General features: G+C 41.7%; 1 long non-coding RNA gene across 1 annotated transcript; it reads right to left on the bottom strand.

The window, feature by feature from the left end:
* Positions 1–2,807: 2,807 nt before the first annotated feature.
* LOC118792906 lies at positions 2,808–16,508 on the bottom strand. The gene is made up of 3 exons (XR_005005636.1): positions 16,437–16,508; positions 15,595–15,672; positions 2,808–2,906 (listed from the first exon to the last, which is right to left on the bottom strand). It is a non-coding gene; the product is annotated as an uncharacterized LOC118792906 (long non-coding RNA).
* Positions 16,509–17,311: the final 803 nt, after the last annotated feature.

The raw sequence follows: 17,311 nt of genomic DNA, 5'->3' as shown, positions 1-17,311 counted from the left end.
GAATGCATTTTTCCTTCAGTAATCTCCCAGCACAGGAAAGAGTAATATCTCTACTGAAAGACATAAGAGCGCTGCAGAGCCAGACTGTACCTCTCTCAGTGCCAAAGCTGCATCACATCACATTCACTCCACTGACCTACCGTTCAAGCATGCTGACAGCTTATGTTATATGTTTATTTAATAAAAACTTACTGGAATGAAATATCCTTCATTGCAACCACAGCCAACATCTTATAATTATGATAATGGTTTATTCTGCGGTTGTTACACTTTCCGTTTCCGTTTTAATTGGGTACCTGCTCTGTTGAGCATGCTATAGTGTGCATTGCTTTTTCGAGTTGACAGTACTTTTTATTCTGTATTGCTCAGCAAGTTGCCCTAGATACTGTTTTCTGGAAAATACATAAATACTGATGAAAGCCAAAATTAAACATGTTCACTATTTCCATAAAATATTGCAGTAGTTTGCTGTAACTGAAACAGAAACATTTTTCTCTGAAAAATATTAACAAAAACAGCTACTATCTATCTGCATCAAGCATAGCAATGTTCTATCGCTCAACAGATGCAGTATACATATATATTTGCAGTATACATACAAATATTTTCAGGCAGTACTATTTTTCATGTACTGGGTTATTAATGGAGGAATATAGAGTTTATTTAATGTTTCCACTATGGAACTGTTGGTTGTTTTCAGAGAAACCTGATCCGCTGGGACGATATGTCTGGAGAAGTTATACTATAGCAAGGTGTAATGATATATAAACATTCCTAAGCCTTCACTCCAGTTTCATCATACACACACACACACACACACACACACACACACACACACAGAGTTTGCATTTCAAAAGCCCTCTGTTGACAATAGGTATGGTTTCCATCTTGCACAAGATGTAACCTATTTAATTTATATTAACTTCACTTAAGTAATGGAGTTGAAGCACAGGTATCTCTCAGGATAGAGCTGAAGCATCCTTCCCAGGACATCCCTCGTGTGTGTGTGTGTGTGCGTGCATGTGTGTGTGTGTGTGTGTGCGTGTGTGTGCGCGCATCATTGAAAAATGACCAGGTTACTCATACTATGGCTTGCTGTGTAGGTTAGCAACAGTAATTAAGGAAATAAACAAAAACCCAAACCATTTTACTTGAAGAGGATGACTACTATTCTTTCAAGGATGAACATTCTGTAATTTAAAGCAGTTTTATAGTGTGGCCCCAGATCTTGTCTCAACACAATAGAGACGCCATTGACAAACCTGAAAGCCCCAAGGAAGAAATAAAATACTTAGCTACTGTACGGAGTGCCCACAGAAAGGCCTTTTTATCTGGAAGAAGAATAGAATAGCACATGACAAAACTTGAATGACTTGGGGTAGAAAGGAGGGAGGTAGGTTACTGTAGGTTTTGCACTGAGAAAGATTTATTGAATTATTTTGTGGTGATGAGTGTGACAGGATTTTGTCGAGACTCATACTTTCATCAATTTTAACACATCCGGATTCACACTTCTCAATGGGCCAATGAGGCACATCCACTAATTGCGACTCCAATCGGTTTGACTTTAAAAAAAAAAAATTAAAAATTAAAGTGGTATGAAAAGCATGTTACAAAACAAGGTGCACGCTCTTTCTTTGTATAAAACTCAACTCAAACAGTAAAAGGACACACTGCATACCAGCGCTGTTTGGAAGTAGATACTTTGGTTCAGTGTAATTATGATGTGGAGGGAACAGGGCTGTAGGCCGTCACCTGCCTTCATGCAGAGACAAATGATAACACAATGGCCACCTTGTGGTGGAGGCTGATGAAGGATCCACGCAGGCCTGTCAGGGGGGTGATGGCAGCTGCCGGCACAGCCAGCTGTTCCGGTCCCTCCCCTGTGCTGAAGGTGGGCCTGGGGCTAAATCACAGGGAGAAGAGAGCGACTGCCTCATATCACGTACACCGTCGCCGTGTGTGAGTGTTGAGCTGGGGCCAGCGAAGCTTGCAGAAAGAAGGAGTTTGGGAGACGGGCTGTTAAGCGCCAGCGGAGGAAAACCGCAGTCGCACCGAGGCCACGGTGATGATGTCGTTTTTTCCATCGCTCGTCAGCGGGTCATGCTGCAGAGAGGCGATGGAGGAGCAAGCATCAGGAATGCTTAATGAGCATGTATCAACAAACACCGACCTCACTTTGCACTTTTGCCACCTCTGAATGTTTCAGTGCTCAATTAATCCCTATTTCTTTTTTCAATAGAGTTCAATGTCGGAGCTGCACAAAAGTTGAAAAGTTGAACGGAACATTGCGCAATCCAACATGTGCGCATTATTTCATTAATGTGACAAGTAATAAACTACAGAGAGCATGCACTGAACTGACACGTACCTCTCATTAAGGCTCCGTCTGCAGGCTTGGGAGACAATTTTGAGAGCACGCAGTTAAGCCGGTTGTTCTGAAGCCACAATACACTATGCACAGCATTATCAACACCTCCCTAAGTACCACCTCCAGCTAAAAGAGAAATAACATGGCTGTCTTTCCTCTTGCAGGGCCAAACATGCTGGTTTTGGACCGGGTTCAATATTCCTTTGATTCATAAAGAAAAGGGGAAGTGAAACAAAATCACCCTTTGACAGCTGGCAGAGTTTATATGTTTTTGCTCTCCATGCCAGTAAAAAGTTCTCTTTGGGATCTGTCACGGATCCTCAAAGCGCTGCTTGTGTCAGTCATGTCAAACTCGCTCCTGGTGATGACATACGTTACCTGAAGCAATGTAACGAGTTTACTAAACCACTGCTGGAGAGGAAATGGAGGCCCCGAACAACAGGGACTGAGCTGCAGCTGTCCAAGAGACCCGCTCCACCCCCTAACTCCAGATGACTGTTGCTGTGGTTACTGGCAAGGACAGGCTGGAGGTTCTCTGATCAAAAAAAAAAAAATTATTGTATGAATGACTCTACATTCACAACACAAACATACACTTTGACGGGGCCAGCTGGCAGCGGCTCGGAAAGGAATGGAAGGCAATGTTAGAGAAATTAATTAGCTTTTTAATGATATAAAGAGATCATTTCAGATCTTTTCTGCCTGGACACATTTTGCATGACATTTATAATGTCCCCCGAGGAGTCTTGATCCATCAAGAAAACAGACAGCAGTCAGTGACCGCATGTATGTGGAAGAGTCACTGTCTGAATAATTCTCCATTCTGTCCGCCATCAAAGTTGTTTAGCAAGATCTGCTGACAGGAAAAGGATGCACCGTGCCGGAGGTTTTCTGTGTGACCCACAGCAAGTGTGTACAGAAAACAAGACATCATCAGAATTTCTTTATGTATACCTGTCCCGGTCCGGATCAGAGAAACGCTTCGCTGGAGGAACAGTGCAAACGGCAGGGCCTGTGCAGGAGGCTGAACACACCCACACTCTGCATAGCAGGCTGCAGCACACTCAGCAGTAGACACGGCATGTATTAAATCACGTAAGTGGGAGTGCTCTCAAGAGGGGAGAGCGTTGCTCCCTGGTGGTGTGTTCCGTAAAAACAAGCACCCGTGCTACACGTAAGGGCACAGAGAGTTAGGCCGGGTGCTTCGTTCGTCATAATTTGCATCGGATTCTCAGAGCGCGTGCGTCCGTCGAAAGCATCAGGGCGCAACGTTGTGTCCATATTCCTATATATCAATGATGCAGCTTGTTCTCTCTGTCCAAAAAGTTGCGCAACCCAAAGATCAGTGAAGATGGTCAGAATTCAGTGCAGAACGACACCCACAGATGGGACCCCTCAATGAATTGGTCAAACTTTTTACATCAGTCAGAAAAGGCAACCGAGGTCATGCATCCTTGGTTTGCGAAGCCTATGCATATTCCAGCCCTAACGCAGGTGTGGGTCAGAGCAGACCCCCTCTTTGTAATGAGAGTAAGCAGGTCATGAGGGATACAGACAGAAACACTCAGGGCTGGCGAATGTGGTATTGCCACCCAGATCGATCGTTTGAATCACTGAAACACTGAAACAAAGATGCCCATGCCCCACTACTGCCCATGAGTAGAAGGGTAAATGTACCACCCCAGTTTTCAACATGGGCACATTTGCAGTAGAGATGGAGAGTACTTCAGGCAGTAGTGTACTTAAGTGAATGATTTTTTTTTTATCAATAATTTCCAAAATACAGTTACTAATAAAAAGAAATGGTAAAATACCTAAACTTTCATACTTACTGATGATTGAGAAAAAAAACAAAAACAAAAATTGCTGTTTCTGGTAGGAAAATAATTTTCAACAGGGGCCTTTCCCTCTATTAGGTGTGGACAAAGAGAACAGACACAGCTTGTATCCGTGAGAGAAGGACAGATTTCTGGTGGAAATCCAGAGGGTGATTTAATCCTTGTCTCCTGAGGTATACAAATAAAATTTTATACCAGGAGAATATTGTAGCTGTATGTCATTCCCCTCCTCTGTGCATGAGATGTATGTATTAACACACTAGATCATTACTGGACAACTGCAGGCAGAAAATGGGCTCTATGGCCATTGGGCTGTGAGGGGACACACGTGCAAGAGGATTTCTGAGGACATTGTTTCCTTATTCTTAGATGGAGTGAAGCCAGGTGCTCAGAGTTAATCGATATAAATTGTCTGTCCTTGAATGATTTTAGTGGATGTGTTAGCAGATGGAAACTTTCTTGGCATATGGTATATGAAGTGCATGGAGCTACCCTATTGTTTGCGTATAAGGAACATGCTTATACTTCGAAAGCAGGCTAAAGTAAGATGTGGCAAGGAAAAAAAAAATTCCACACCTTGGCTGTAATGCAAGAAGGCACTAACGGCACAATACGTCCTTTTTCATACCCCTTACCTATTGCACGTTGTAATAAACACTTCAGCAATATTTAAAAAAGGATAAATATATATTCATGACACAAGAATGCTTTTTTTTTTTTAATTCACGGAAGACCCACAGACAGCTGAAGGGCATTGCTAAGCTATTTGAGAACACATTGTGTTTTCATGAATGGTCTGACACTTAATAACAAGACAACAGAGGAGAGTGTGACGGGTACACGGAATTTTATTTACAAGCCTGTAAATATAATATAATATAATATAAAATTTACAAGCCTGCTGAGCTTTTTCCTGCACTTTTACTTTTGTTTTTGGCAGTAAATGGATACTTTGACATCACAAAACAACACGTGGAGGCAACACATGTAGGAATACAGCATTTGCCTGAATGATCATACTGTAGACCATCATGTTATCATCATGTTAAGCATCTGAGCACAAACAATATGGTGACTATGAACCAGGACCAGAAGCTGCTCAGACCCTCTTGGTGATGGTTTTGGAAATGGCGACACCTCTGTGTGATGAGTGCCAAGGATGGGTTGCCCTGATATTTTCTTTTGATGCCAGCAATCAAAACAGTGCTAGCACTCACAACAGTTGGAATGCATGAACTTTGACTAATCTTAACAGCCAATGCAGTAAATATTTATTGGTACTATTGCTATCTCACACTCACATTGGCTATAAAAATAATGATAATAATGAAAAAAGAAAAAAGTTCCTTTTTTTTTCTTTTTTTTTTAACTGAATTGAATGTAGCCCCTCCACAGCCCTCCCAAACGTGAAAGTGCAATGCAACGGCAGCTCACCAGGGCAGGCAGGAACGTATCCCTTTCTCTACCTGTCATCACACTCCCTGCCCTATCTATGCCCCTGACTGCAGCTTTTACAAATGGCTGACACCAGGATACCGTGGCGCACAGCGCGGGAGGGTGGTTTTGTGGATATGGCTGTGCGCAGATCCAGAGCCGTATGACTGAAACTCGACACACAGCCGATAGAACATTTACATTGCATTTACATTTAGTCATTTGGCAGATGCTTTTATCCAAAGCGACTTACATGTGAGGCAGAGTACAACACAAGCAAAAGCCATACAAGGAGACACAATATTAAAGTGCTGCATGACCATGTTTCAATAGTTGGCCAGACAAGGTAGAAGCTAGCTGGTAGGTGCATTACCCCATGACACACAGAACACAGTGCAGTGGGTGGACATTTCAGATGTTCTAACAAAACTGACACCAGAATGTGAAATATGTAATAAAGAAATGCGGACACAAAGAATAAATGCAGACACATTATTGCAAAATCCACTGAGAAGTGTTTTTTTCCCTCATTCCTTGAGAGATGTGGAAATGGTTTATTACACACTAACCTGATAACAATGCTTTTTATTATGGTAGTGCATGGTATTGCACTGAGACAGTTGTCAATAAAGAAAAATATAGCAAGCTTAGTGCTATAGTCACACAGGTGCTAGATAAAACAGCCAGAAAGAAGCTTGCAAGTTACTTTCAGCTATAGTAACATTACCTCAAACAAATTAGGTCATAAAGTAGCTAGTTAGGCAATGGTAATGTTAGATTGTTGCACAATCTGTCATTTTTCAATCAAATGCTTATTGTGTAATTCTAAAACTTTGCTAGTAGTACCTAACTTTCCAACAAGAGACAGACATCCTAGCAGAATGTGAAAATAGTAGACTATACTGAATCAACACGCTGAAGACTTGCACCAGTAGTAAACTACACCAACCAAAAGGCCACCAAGCTATGAAAGGCCTGGCCTGACACAGCAATTTAATGCAATAAATCTTGTGTGAGAGAACTCAAAGAGTACTGGTGACCATACACATTTTTACACAATCTAGCCACCTAGAGCATGTAGATAGCAGACTTGAAATGTTACAGATACAGACTAATAATGTGTAATTTATGTGACCAACATGCTACACATTTGTGTGGAAAATCTAGAAGTGTTTTTAATCCTTCTTCTGCTCATCAGATATGTTTAACATACAAATTGATTTATAGTATGGTTTTCATATAGCACCTGGGGAGACTGTCCAGGAGGGGCTGACATATAAACATTACAAAGCTGAAAGGCAGAGCACAGGAAAAACGACAACTCACTCTCATAATCGATCTTTAAAAACATAAAGCTCCAGAGGAAGTCTAGGAAATGTCCGCTCAGATAAACACTCATTACATCTGCTGGTGAATTGACCATGCAGCGAAACCCCGTACAGCTTTTCAAAAAAAAAAAACGAAAACGCCGACGAGCAGAAAGACATCCAAGAATCTGTCGGCTTCTCATGAGCGCCTACCAGGACGCACTGAAGAGAGGGGTCTAAGCAGCCCACTGAGAGAAGGACTTTTTAGCATTAGCAGGCGACCATTATTCCTAAACTCATATTGTAAGGCTATAAAAGGAGCTAGAGACAGACGCATGGATGAGGGCCGTACTGGAGGTATCTCCCCTGCAGGCATTGCTTATGAAAGGACCCAGTTTGGTTTAGGTCAAAAGAAAACTGCTGATCTGGAAATAATGGAACATTCCGGAAAGGCCCAGCTGTCACGCCCAACCTCCCACCTGCTCTCCTCATGTTTCCCATATTACAAAAAGGAAATATAAATGGAGATTAGTCCACAAAATTATTATTGCAAGTCCTGTGTGTTATTATTAGGTTTGTGTTTAGTTATAAAAGGCTGTTGATTTTATACCAGACTGGTCCAGATGAACCTCTCAGGCACATTACTGGAAGGAGCCTTCATCATCAGACAGAGACTGGTGTGATTGCGAGGCATAGGGAGACCCTCTCCTCCCTGCTGTGGCCAAGTGACTTCATGTAGCCAAATCAGCCATTATTTGTTACCATGTAAAATTTCATGAGCATTCTGAATCTTGAGACTTATTTATTTTATTTAGGTTATTATCGATCATTTTGAATATCTTTTTTTTTTTCAGACAGCTTCTCTGAGTTTGTTTACATCAGAAACATGCAAAATATGTTCATATAAGGGGAAAATATTCTTATTTGTCACTGTCATTTGTCATTTTATTGTCTTATTGGTGAGGAGAATGAGAACTATTCTGGTTTACCCGTAATAGTTATACAAAGTGCTGAAATGATCAAATGCGTTAATGAAGAAGAAAGAAAACAAACAAAATGAAACCCTGATTGATTGAGCGCTAATTGGATTCACCCAGGCAAGAGCACAAATAACTGTCTCTTTGTTCCTTCCCACTGGTCCACAGACAGCGGACTGAACTCTGCACAACTTCGGCTTGTCCTCGTCAGACAGAGGTTGATATTCAGCCTGTCACCTTTTTCTTGCCTTTCAGCAGTACTTTCCCCCAATGTAATCTAAACATTCTCTGTCCCGCTTCCTGTTGTGAGTACTTTCGAAGGGGGCATCTGAGTTCAGGCTCAGCCGGGCGGGTTGAAATACAAGAGAATCATTGGGAATATCAGCCCCCTTTCCCCTGGAATGTAAACAGCGAGCGTGATGGCTGCAGGGGAAAAATGACTGCAGCTTCCAGGTGTTCCCTGACACGTTTCCATTGGCCACAGAGAATTTATTGTGATCCGCAGGTGGAATTGTGTATACACAGCCAAAAAAACACAGCTGAAGACCTACAGGCAACTGACTTGCCACTGTGGTCAGCGGTGCCAATATGTGGTAAGACTGGACCACTGCTGTTGGCCTCTCACTGACTCAATAGGCATTCACTGCAGCTGTAATAGTATACGGAGCAGCACCACTTCTGTGTGGCCTATTTCAGTTGTAACATAGGGCACACAATCATATGATGTCCCTGTGTGTGAAGTATTCAAATATATGCTGCCAGTAGCAGTCCCCACAATGGGAACATCATTACTTGATATACACATTAATTTCTTAATACACATATGTATGGACAATGGTTTAATGCATTGCCACACTCTAAATGTGGTTGATTTTGTGTCAGAAAGAAAGCCATGTCAACCTTTGTGTCAGACCAGAATGTGTCATTGGTGGATATTGAGGGTCCTCTATACTGACTTGCAGGCTAAAGTTAAGAAACCACACCAGGTTTTCAATGGGTCTAACAAGGCAGCAGTATGTAGCTGTTGCGCAGTTTGTAATTGCGCTTACATCTTCTCTGTTTCCTTCCATGAGCAAACAGGACTACCACTTCTTGTCAGGTCAGTGCAGGAAGCAGAAGGGGCTCATGGGACAGCAATGGGTGTCATCTAGCTGCACTGAGTGGAGGACCAACAGTGGCTAACGTCCACTTGTGATCTCCCTTCTCTGTGGGCCTGCTGGCCTGCTTAGTATTCTTCTCTTGGCCACCACTTCGGCCGGCCAAGTCCTGCCAGTATCCTGAATGAATGCAAAAGCGTTCTCATTGTGTTAAGGTCTCATCACAATTTGAGTCAAATTGGTGCTAATTAAATCTTTGGATGTTTCTCCCCTTTCTTGTTTTCCGGCTGGTAAAGAAAGAGCAGTACCCTGATGTAGATCAATGTATCTTTTTCCCTCTGTCATACAAAGGTTCTGTTGAAATGGTGACATCCACTGACGCACTTAGTTTTAAAGAAACCACATCTAATGAAAAAAAAAAAAAACACACTGAATTACACTTCCAGAACTACGCCATTCATCAATGGTAAGACTGGTTTGAAAATAAAATTAAACAGCTAACTGTATGATTTTTTTTCATTTATGTTTTGCAGCAGTATATACAGCAGTTGACATGTGTCTTTGAGATTTGCGCAAATTTAGATGATATTCCATGACTGTGTTGTCATTGTTTACTGTTAAATTATACTGCGGCTGATTCATTTCCGATTCATTGCGTTGTCAATGCACATACAAGCACACAAAATGCAACTGTTTCGTAATTTAATAAAAGATATACGGGCTGGATGTTCTTCTGACAATTGCTTTCTACTTGAGTAAATGAATACATATTGAGTTGGATTTTCCTGTCAGAAGAACATGATCCAACTCTGCGTCCCACTTTTAAAAAGTAACTGAAATATGAGCATTTTTTTCACCGAATCAGGAACACTTAAGGCCAAATGCATGAGGTTTGTATTATGGTTAAGGCATAAACTTATATTTCAAAACATTTAGATTTTTTACAGCGCTGAAACAAAAGTCTCTTAATGGTTGTGTTGTTTTCACTGGCAGTGTTGCGCTGTGTTACAAAGAGGGCTTTTTTGTTTCAATTTATATATTTGCAAGGAAATCATTTGCCTGTGGTAATGCCATTATTGTGGCATTTCTGCACCCTGAAACAATATATTGCATTATTTAAAGTAACTTTTGCTTAAATGTTGTAACTTTGAAGCCACCTATTTATAGTTCTGGTGTGGTATTAGCACCAAGTACCTACAGAAATAAGAAAAATAAGACTCCACTACACCTGATGTTTACCCTTAGAGAAGGTTGTTTTGGTATAGCTGGACCAATTACGGGCCTTGAGACTCAGCAAAAAGCTGTTGGTGACAATAGCATGGTGACTAGCCAAAGCTATTCTTCAATGCCGTCTTCGGTCATGTGATTTCCTCTCATAATGAGAAAAGAATCTCGTGTTGCTCTCTCAAGCACATCCTGAACAAACAGGTTTGGGTTTCTAACAAGTCGTGTTGTGGCTTTTGAGCAGTCACATCCTGAGATAACGCTCAACGTCGTCCTGAGAGAATGGCTGGAAATCCTAAAACCATGAGGTAAATCTAAACCGCAATCAGCCATCAAACAATGGTAATGTATGCTTGATACGGTTGTCAATATGACAGCTCAGGGGACATTAAGGATTATTATCATACTTTATGCCAGTATGGTATTGTGTTATCAGGCACTGCAACCTTTTTTTATCGGCATTACCCGAATATGCATTATTCTGTCTTTAGACAAATAAATAAATGAATGTCTGCTAATATATTGAATTTGATATTCATATATAAAAACCTTTAAGAAAAAGAAAAACAAACTTTAAAGGTAGGTGGAATCTTGCATTCAAAAATGACTTCATTAATTATCCTCAGCACTCACCCCCACCCCTCTGCCACCACTTGCATGATAGGAAAGGTTTCCAGACAGAAAAGGTCGGGGTCACAACGTGTGGGTTTTGCCGGTTTCCGCTGTGGGCCGCTGTATCAAAGCGACATGCTGATGGCTTATCTCTATCTCACGAAGGAGCAGCCTGAGATAACGAGGATGTGGATAAAGTGCCCGTCTGCACGGCTATGGCAAGCTGCATTCCTGCAAGCACCCCCCACCCCCCCCCACGCACCCCCCCAGGTTCCAGCATGCCTTGCAGGAGACCCACTTGGTCCATTGTCCCCAACGTGTTGACACGCATGGTGGAGATAACGCGCGGGTCTGCGCGGCACGGGAAGATGGGGGCTCACACAGCCGAACATAAACACGCTTCACTTCAAACGCCGCCTCCTGTGCGTGCAAAGGGCTCGATTTGGCCGCCTGCCTTCCGCTGCACCACCTGTCTCTCCTCCGCAGATTAGCAGGGTAATGCCTGCTTTACCGTGTTATAATTGTAAGAATCTGCCTTCCTCAGATTGCTATCTGTTTGCTCATCTCGTGGACGCCCGCCAGTTCCCAGGCCGTGCATAAAATCCACCGCTGGAAAGAACAGGAAAACGACTCTGGCTATGGTAAAAGAAGTAAACCCTCTCATTCTGGGTTTTAGCGCGGGCCCACAAACTAAAAATTACCAGAACAACTCCTTTATGGAGTTTCTCAGGCACAGCCTCTTGGATGTTAGGTACAAAGGTGGGTGGGGGATTGATCATGTACAGCACACATACAAATTACCATATTTTAAAATGTATGCGCTGTCAAATAAGATCATGTAGAACATGCTTCATAATTAATTGATGGACAATTGAACAAGTCAACAAATGAATTTCAAAGAGAAGGTACAGACTGCCAATTGTCTAAGACAAGGACCTGTAGGGCTTTAGCTTGAGTGAAAGACCCTCCCTAATTATCCCTAACTCAAATGGTTTACATAAAAGTTAAAGAATTTATAAATAGTCCAAGACACAAAGGCAATTCACTGATCAAAGGAGCATTAAAGGCGACTTTTTCCTGAATCTTTGTCAAAGCCTCATATAAAGTATCTCTGTGTCGGTGATAAAAAGGCCCTGCATTTTTTTCTAATTAAAGAGTCCACAGATTTTCCTCCTCCCACTTTCCCACTCTCTCAGAAGTCAGGAGAGCAGTGTGGTAGACATTCTGTAAATTTCGGCTTCAAACCCCCAACCAAATCCGCCATGATAATGACCGTGAACGCCTTGGGCAGGGTCCCCCTTTAAGCTGCCGTTTCAAGCTCGACTTCGGCTCCCACTTTGAACTTGGCCCATCTCAGACGAGGCTCCCAGGTCGTTTCCTAGCAGCGAGTCTCAGACTCCTGTGTCAGAGCACTGATGCACAATGCAGCTTGTCCTGCTGAGACTCCTGTCACTGGCACACCAGTAAACTAGCAATTATGATACACACACACACACACACACACGCGCACACGCACACACACACACACACACACACACACACACGCACACACACACACACACACACACACACACACACACACACACACACACACACACACACACACACACACACGCACACACACACGCACACACACACGCACACACACACACACACGCACACACACACACACACACACACACACGCAAACAGCCATTTGATGCTACTAACACAGTAACACTACTACTCCAATGACTACTAAAACACCAACTATTAATAATGATAATAATAATATTAATAATCAAAAAGGAACTTTTCAGTCAACCAGACAGTTAAAAACAATCTGATTCGTACAAAAGCTCCGTGCACAGCAGTTTAATGTTCCAGTATCTCAGGTTAAGACCTATTAAATTTCACTGTCAGAAAGGTTCTGAGAGCGTTTTCTTTCACCCACTCCGAGCAGTCAACATGCCAGTGACTGTTACCAGAGCAACTCCGCTGCCACTTCTGGTACTCCAGAATGGTGACATGGAAAAATCTGGAGGAAAGAATTTGACACAGGAATTTGTCAAGAGACGACTCGCTAATCTGGAAGTTTTTAAAAAATGTTAGAAAGAAAAAAAGAAAGGGTTCAGCATGATTTGGGGGAAATAAATATCATGTAATATGAACTGTTTTTAATTAGCAAATTAGGATTTTTTTCTCAGAGCCAGCTGGGCTTCTCAAAGCAGGAATGTTAATGTATTTTAACAAAAAGGGCACCTTTCTGATTCAGAAAAATGTGCCCACAATTTACCTTTTACCGATCTTGTGGCATATGATCATGAACCATAAGACCATTCATCTGATAGTGTAAAGATGTGCATTTTGGCCTCAGGGAAAGGCAAGATAAGAGTAAGAGGCACTCAGCATTGGCACAGACAAGTGAGAGAGACAAACAGAGTACAGGCCTTCTACTGCCATAACATCACATAAATTATCTCCAGTTATGTAAAGGAGTCCCGGAAACAACATAAGCAAAATACTCTGAATGTGTCATTTATAGTTGCTTAACTTAACCTATTTAGATTAAGTGAGAGGAGGCTTAGGGGTGATTTAATTGAGGTATTTAAATTTATAAAAGGAATCAATAAGGTTAACTGTAATAGATTCTTTAGGATGAGTTCAGTCTGTAAAACAAGAGGACATAAATGGAAACTAGTTAAGAGTAAGTTCCACACTGATATAAGGAAATATTATTTTACACAAAGAGTTATCAATACATGGAATAGGTTGTCAGGTCATGTAGTTGAGGCAGAGACCCTTGCTGTGTTCAAGTCTAGACTTGATGCAGTTTTGGATACTCTTTAATTAGAAATGGTGAGCTTAGTTGGGCCGAATGGCCTGTTCTTGTCATCATATGTTCTTATGTTCTTATACTCGCTGTTCTTTTTTATGCCTTGATAATGCAGGTAGTCTTAGAATTGATTATTAAAACACAGCCTTTACTGTATTATTTATATTTATTCCTTTTACCTGCTATTCATTTTTACTCTTTTCATTACTGCATATGTTTTATACACCATCAAATCAAGTCACCTCTTAAATACTCACTACACTATCTGAAGAAATGATAGGTTTAGGCCTTACAAACATCCTTGAGTTCAGGGAATATTAAAACGTGTTGTGACATTCACCCTCTGTTCACCAGGGCTCTGCATTAGTCTCTCAGAATCGAAAAAAAAACGTAAAAACCTTATAAAACAAAACAAAGCGAAAACAGGAATCAGTTCGAAATGCTGCTGGCAAAGTCCTGGGCTGCCTTGGATTTCACATGCAGGAAGCACGGCCGTGCAAACACGCAGATGTTATTTACTGATCTGACAAACAGATCTCTTTGCAGCGCGGCTCAATGAGGCCATGGCAGGGGAGGAAAAGAGGCTAGTTTAAAGGAAGCATTTGAGTTGTTAGTTCTTATTTTATTACATTATGTTATAGGTATTTAGCAGGCGTTGTTATGCAGAACAACTTACACAGGTTACTTTTTTATATGTTATCCATTTCTACAGCTGGATATTTACTGAGGCAATTCTGGGTTAAGTACCTTGCCCAAGGGCACAACAGCAGTGCCCCAGTGGGGAATCAAACCAGCAACCTTTCAGTTACGAGTCCTACTCCTTACCACCACGCTACACTGCTGCCCCATTATTAGCATATCCTGCCAACAAGTTGTAACATTGTGGTGATGCTGTTACAATTTGATCATGTTATTGTAAAACCTTTAGAATCATTGTGGAGAACATTTGAAATGTTCTGAACTCACTGGGACAAAAGTATAACCATTTTCATATTTGTAACCCATTCTTGTACACTTGATGGTTGTCTCTACCAAAATAAATAATTAAATAAAATGCAATAAAATTGCATGTACTACATTCAAGCATAATTAAACCTGTGAGTCCATGACTGTCCACTTAAACTCCTGTGCATGATACTTAATGTGACATACCGTGTCACGTGGGTAGACAGATGCTATGTGTAGACCTTTGCAGTGTTTGAGGTGAGTATCCCCTGGTCTTTGAAACTGGATTAAAAGTATTCCAAAAAATCACTCATCATCTATTATCATAACACATTATTGGACAAAACAAATTAGTGCAAATTTTCTGTCTGTTTATACTTATGTGGCTACAACTCCCTCTGTACCTTTTGCAGTCCCTGTGAATGTCAAGGCTGAAGGTGAGGTATGCCTCATAAACAAAGACCACCTAAGACCTCTGGATGCCAGACACTGTGAAAAGAATGTGGCTGCACAATTGCCTCTTCAGTAGAGAGAAGGGGAGAGAGAGAGAGAGAGAGAGAGAGAGAGAGAGAGAGAGAGGGGGGGGGGGGGGGGGGAGATAGGAGTGGACCAGAGAAAGAGCAAGAGAGGGCGAGAGATAGGAGAGGACCAGAGAAAGAGGGAGAGAGGGAGAGAGCGAGAGAGCGAGAGAAAGCTGTAAACACTCTTGTGCTGTGCCTTAAGTTTGGATCGGCTGGGCTGGGCCTTGCAGCTAACTATCTGGAGAGCTGAGTGCAATATGCAAGCCTGAATCTAACCTGTCATGTGAAGAGCAGGAGCAGAACAACGGCTCTCATCTCTGCCGTTTTTGAATTCCACTTCTGTCTTTCGTCTTTTGGGATGGGCAGTTATTGCTGGGAAGTTTATCTGGTCCCTGAAAGTTGTGATGAGTAAATACTGCAGGGAGGAAATGACACAAGCGCCCTTAAACATACCAGAGACATACAGCATCCCTCTGACCCCGACTGCAGCCTGACCTCTGTGGAACATCTGGACTCCAGCATCAGGGTTCTCTGCAAGCCCAGAAAGGGATGAACATGACTGCATCTACATCAGAAATGAGCAGCCTCTGGATACATACATTCTGGGGGTGCATTAAAACTCAGCAAATAAAGTCCAGTTATGGAACTTCCTAGATTTAAAGCGCAATGACCACATAAAATTTTTAATCACAAACAAGAGTGTTAAACGTACCTGTAATTCTTAGTATGAATTTTAAAGGGAGTCAGTGGTCAGGGAGTAATGTCAAAGTGTCAAGGCTTTGAAACTCATAAGCAGTATTAAAAATGATCACAGTTGCTTAGACACCAGGAACAAACAGTTCCCACAACAGAAGAAAATGACCAAAGTCTTTCTGCTTTGTTAAAATATAATTCAACCACAATTTTATAAATGTATGTACTGTTAGCTAATTATATCATATGGTCTTACTTTTATAGCTAATTTAAAATTATTTCATGGTTTTGTGTCCAACCCTTGAAGATCTAAATGACTATTTGAGAGCAAAGCTTTCTGAAAATCCCTACACATCTAACCAAACTTACACCAGCTCCATCTACATACCACTTTCTTTGCATATTAGCTGTTCATAGTGTGACGGAGAAAGAATTCTCCGCACAAATGGGCGCATCCGCCTCGCTATGAGGAAGCGAACACAAGCGTTTGTTTCGGGTGCACACGAAAACAAGCGATCGGGTTTGCTAATTTAACAGACAGCAATTATAATTGTTACTTTGAAACAAATGTGATAATTGCAATTAAGTGTGAAATGACTCACCTGTGGGTTAGAGATGCTACCGGGAACAGGCAAAAGTAGTGCGTACACGGATCAGGGGAATTGTATAGTATTATGGGTAGCGTAGTTCCCATGTGTTGAAACGTGGAAGGGGGAGATTGTGCTGTCAATGTAAATTTTATGCAGCAATCTGTTTATTTGGAACAAAACATGTTGGTTTGTCAATGGAACGTGTGTATTTCATTGTGGGATGAATTGTTGTTATAACTTTGTCGTTTTATTCCTGTAAATTGATTTTAATATTTTGACCCAGGTAATGGGTTAGTCCAGGGCGGGGCTCAGGCTATTTAAGCACCCAAGTTCTGTCATTTGGGAGAGAAGGCTGTAGGAGAGTATAAACTCTGTGAGCCAGTGAAGGATGGAGGCACCTGGGAAAAATTGCCCGGTGTTGTTTGTTTATTATTGTAAATAGTTATATCTTTTGTTTATTGTATAGCACAATTAAACGTCTTGTCTTCGTTCACCCCAATCTCTGTTGTCGTCATCTGTTTGCCGCTCGCCGTCCCGTCACACATAGCATCCCTTCTCCACCCCATGTCCACCTTTTGCCCCGGTTTATCATGTCCAAACGGGGGTCAGCACCCTTGTCCTAACGTTCAGGTGCGATTGGACACGAAGCCAAATAAATCCTAGACCTATATCAAGTAGCCAACATCTGGTCTATCCAAAAGACACATTCACATTTTTCTGGAAATTCATTCATCTAATGAATATGGAGATCAAAGTCTCATGCAGTCTCCACAATGCGTTTCACATTCAAATAGAGTGTGGAGTCTCAAAAAAGTACACACATTGGAGACCGGAGAGAAGTGATGCGTAAGGAGTCACTCATACTAATAACATCTGCATCGAGACAG

The sequence above is a fragment of the Megalops cyprinoides genome, chromosome 18 (genome assembly GCF_013368585.1).
Source record: "Megalops cyprinoides isolate fMegCyp1 chromosome 18, fMegCyp1.pri, whole genome shotgun sequence".
NCBI lineage: Eukaryota > Metazoa > Chordata > Actinopteri > Elopiformes > Megalopidae > Megalops > Megalops cyprinoides.
Note: the sequence above shows the minus strand (reverse complement) of the source record. Positions and strands in the feature narration are given on the sequence as shown.